A 4,784-nucleotide genomic window follows, 5' to 3' on the forward strand; every position below is an offset into this window, starting at 1 on the left:
GCAACAAGGAATTAGAGGGAGTCTAATCTTGTATAAGTCAATTGCTTCTTGTATTCTTGAGACTTTACTAATTGATTTTATCTCTGGGTGTGGTCCCGTGGACTAGACTTTCCGAACCACGTAAAACACTTCTTGTGTCACTTTATTTTAGTTTGTTTATTTTATGTTCGTATATTCTGATTCATTACCAATCTGTTATGATAAATCAGAATATCTGTCTGATCAAACAATTTTATAACTATTCCGCATTAATTAAATTGTTGATTAAATTCATTTGGTAATCTTAAAAAACCAAATTTCATATTTTTTTTATATATATTAGTATAGTTTTTATTAAAAAATAATTTTGCCCCCTCTATATTTTAGTCCTGACTTATCGCTACTTATACTCATTGAGAGAAGGCCACAAGTTTTTCTATCAGCTAAACAAACATGTTACAGAGCTTATCTTGTGTTATGCTGACTAATTTTCTACTCTTTTTATTTTCTTCTTTTTGTGAAGGTTATTCTTGCATAGTCATTACTTAAACTTAGAGACTAAGTTGATGAAAATGTGATGAATGATTGTAACGCCCTGGTTACTCCAAGACCGTTACTGTGAACTTTGAACCGTGCTTAACTCGCTAATCGAGTTATTTGGTTATAAATGTTCATCTAGGTGACATTAATAGGTTAAGGTGAAAAACCAATCAAAAGGAAATTATATATTTTATTTAAAACATAAAAATGTTCATGGGCCCACAAAAAACGTTTACAAGTTATTTACAATTCAAAACGGTCATTACAGTGTAAATTTACAACCTGCCGACCTAAGCGGCAAAAATAGGGTTAACCCCTAGTTCCTCTAAGAAACTCGTTGGCCGTGGTGGTCAAGTGGCCGCATATGTACACATCGCCACCTAAGCTCTCCACTCAAGGCTGGGTGAGCTTATCTTTCCCTTTACCTGCACCACATAGCACCCATGAGCCAAAGCCCAGCAAGAAAACTCAATACTGCATATATATAATATCAGACGATGATCATGATAATCAACCAGGACTTATAGTCCTAAGCTGATGAGTGACAGATGTATAAGTCACTAACAGGGGATTCCACACCCTTTACAAATAAGTGATCAAGTCACTAGCTTAAACAGGATAAGTGACTGATGAGTGAGTCACCAATGTAAACCAAGGGAGTGACCATGGAGTCACTACTGTAAACCAATTGAGTGACCATGAAGTCACTAATGGAAACCAACTGAGTGGCCATGGAGTCACTAATGTGGGTTCCGTACCCTTAGCCATGTGACAATGGGGTCACCTAGGCCTTCTGGCCCTGGCTCTGAGTAACTAGTCATAGAACTAGGCAAGCGCTTTCAGTTTTCATCGAACTTGGGGTCGGTCATTCACTAATACTCATAATGAGTCATTCAATGCAGATGTCGATTAGATCTAATCTTTTATCGGTTATGCGTTCATGACGCTTATGCCGCTTTTGAGTCATAGGTCAGTAACATACGACCAGTGCTCAATACCGCTATTGAACTTGACTAGTAAGTCACAGCTTCACAGACAGATCTGACACCATTGTTGATTCTGACAAGTAAGTCAGTGCCATTCACAAGTAAGCAAGATTTGCTAAGCATTTGATATGCAATCACTGTCCAAAATTTAAACACTCAACATGCCTCAATAATAACCATGCATGTCACATATGGGGTGCAATTTTCTTACCTCTGGTTTGAGCAAGAAATAGTAAAAGAACGGCCCTTGAGAATGATCAATCTTTTGATTCCTTAGCGATCACCTAGTCATAACCTGTAGCACCCACATTATTTTGATATAATATAGCCAATAATCACATAATTTCATTGCATTACATATCATACAATATGTATAATTTGAGCATATGCATATTCTTATAAGTGTTTTCATGTATAAGTATAAAAGTTGTGTATATGATGTCTATGTATATGTTCAACATTATGAACCTTGTGGCATTTGAGTTGTATTTTATGGGTGTTTGATGTGATCAAGATATAATAATAGATGAAATATATGGACAAGGCATGAAATCAAGTGAGAAAGTGAGATATAGAAGGCAAAAGATGTTTACCGGTGAAAAATAGTACAATGTCGATTACTAGTATTTCGGTATAAAATTGAGTATTAATGGGTTTACCAAATATAATTGAGGTATGATTAAGGTCTCATTGATGAGGTAAAAAAATTTTTAGAACCATTAGATCAAGTCTTGATGGGAGGTATACATAATCAGTGGTGTTGACGCAAAGTCAAAACGAGCTTAGCATAAGTGCGCTACGCTCAATCAGGTAAGCATAACTATTGGGTATGAACTCATATAGACCTAAGGTTTGGTGTGAGTGTTTCACACATAAGGAGAGTAGGCCTAGCAGATGATTAAGTCAAAATTATTGAAGTGATAAGGTTTTCATAAGTCAAAAAGTGAAATGATAAGGTGAAAGGTGTCAAATTTTGATACAATAAGGCCAAATCATTGAAAATAAAGGATTGTCATCAACCTTATCACTTTCCACGACCAATACTCTGAAAAAACAGAGAGAAAAAAAAACCAAAAACATTTCTTGGCTGGCTTGAAGAGATTCTAAGGAGATCCAAGTGAAATCAAAGCCAAATAAGTGGATTAAGCTTAGTTTTGGCCTTTTTATGGTAAGGTCTTGTACTTTGAAGTTAAACAAAGTTTTTGAATTTTTCTGAGAGCTTATCTATGGTTTTTTTTATCCTTTTTAAGATTTCTTGGTGGTTTTCAAGTTGTTTGAGGTTTAAAAAAGCTAGAAGAGATTGTTTCGCTGAAAAGTTGCTCGGTAAGTGGAATTTTGTGTTTTATAAGGTTTTTGTGGTTCTTGGAGTACAAACTGATTTTTTGTTATTTGATTTAGTTTATAAGAGGGTAGATATATTTATAAATGTTTGAATAGACGTGGATGCTCAGTTAATTTGGGTGATGATCTTGGAAATTAGAATTTTATCAAAATCGGTATATGATAACTTTGTGATGAATTATGATGGTATTTGGGATATGTGGTTATGGCAGGTTATTTGATGTTGATTACTGATTGCTTTTGATATTTGGGGATAGCTAAAATTAAGGGGAAACTCTGTCAAAATTTTCCAAGTGTCTAAAATAAATCTAACGCTCGATCTAAGTGGTTTAAGGCAATTTAAGCATGATTTGGATATGATGTTTTATGGATATTTTTAAATAATAGTTCAATGCCTTACTGCCATCATTATGATGTGAAATTCATGCCATTGTCAGGATAAGCACATCAACACCTAAGACACCACTTGTTACACGGTGAAATATATTTTGGACAAAATGTAAGTAAAGTACTCAACTGCAACACAAGAATTACATGTTATGTGAAAGTATGCATTATATGAATATGTTGTGAGTAAGTGGTATTAACATACATTGACACTTCATCATAAATTTGTATGCATGACATAATATGATATGGTGAATTATTGTATGATATAAGACCATGCATGATATTATGATGATTAATTATGTGATGCCTTGGCATGTTTTATGCAACATAAAAGTAAGTTGTAATAAGAAGTTTAAGTTCAGTGCCACTGTTTTGAAAAGGCAAATGAGAATGTAAGTAAGTGTAAACGGAGGCCTATAGTTAGGCTCATAGTGGCAGCCCAATAATTTGGGCTAGGTTTTAGTGAACCAATTATTGCCATGTTCCCATTTTTTATTTCTCCTCCATATGAGTTATTGTTATATGTATTGACACCACAATGTGTGGCCGCCTTAACTCTTGAGCCCAACGGGACAACGATGGAATAAGATTTTTAATGCGTCCTACTATGGTGATGGCTAGCCGGAGGAGAACCCGTGGGATTTTATATTATATGTGTAACAAGCCCTGTAGGCATTGGCCTAATCAAACAGTGTGCACAATATTAAGGGGCCCAAAAATTTAAAAAGAAGTTGTGTATGTCCATTAACATTGGGTAAGCATTAGCATTGCATGCATTACTTTTCCTACTGTGCTTTAGGCTCACAGTTGTCTTGTGTTGCAGATAGAGAAAGAAATGAGTGAATGATTAAGGAGAACTGAAGCATGGTCCTGACCCTGATTTGTACATATGAACATATCGACCTTTTGTGTGGGTTATTTCAGTTTATCAGTGTGCATGTTTGTAATAAAGTGTGGAGTTATGTTTTGAAAACTGATAACTCTGCACAATAGAGTTATTTTACCATATTTTATATGCTAATTGTTGCTTAGTTCTTGAGTTTTTAATTAACTTATTAAGTTTTTATGTAATTTTTAATTTATTAGTCTTATTGTAGTTTTCTTGATTTTTTATATGTTTTTATAGATATTTTATCATAATATGTTGTAATTTAATTATTTAAAATTTGTGTTGTTAGATTATAAGTTTAAAAAATGTTATTTTATTGATCTTAATTTCTAAAGTAGATTAAATTTCAATTAGTATTTTCATGGACTTAATTTGAGTTATTTTACAATTGAAAATATTTGATTCTAATTTAATATTTACTTATTTTGTAGAAAAAATGTTAGTTTTGAAAGAAAAGAAAGACAAAGTGATGTTTTTGAGCAAGGGTCCAAGCATCCCCTTCAAGCTCCACTCGGCCCAAGCCTTCCAAGCCCAACTTGCCACCTTCAATCACAGCCCAACAAGCTGCCTTTCCTTCCCACAACTCAGCATTTAAATGCCCAGCTCCTTCACGCCAAGCATAAACATACAGCTCCAACCATGCACCAACAAGGCCAGCT

The 4,784-nt window shown here is 34.3% G+C and overlaps 1 long non-coding RNA gene across 1 annotated transcript; it reads left to right on the forward strand.

Moving 5' to 3' along the window:
* The first annotated feature begins 2,387 nt into the window (after window positions 1–2,387).
* Window positions 2,388–4,307, forward strand: LOC133784394 (uncharacterized). The gene is made up of 4 exons (XR_009871321.1): window positions 2,388–2,673; window positions 2,756–2,828; window positions 3,284–3,345; window positions 4,060–4,307. It is a non-coding gene; the product is annotated as an uncharacterized LOC133784394 (long non-coding RNA).
* The last annotated feature ends 477 nt before the right edge of the window (window positions 4,308–4,784 follow it).

Source organism: Humulus lupulus, chromosome 6 (genome assembly GCF_963169125.1).
Source record: "Humulus lupulus chromosome 6, drHumLupu1.1, whole genome shotgun sequence".
Taxonomy (NCBI): Eukaryota; Viridiplantae; Streptophyta; class Magnoliopsida; order Rosales; family Cannabaceae; genus Humulus; species Humulus lupulus.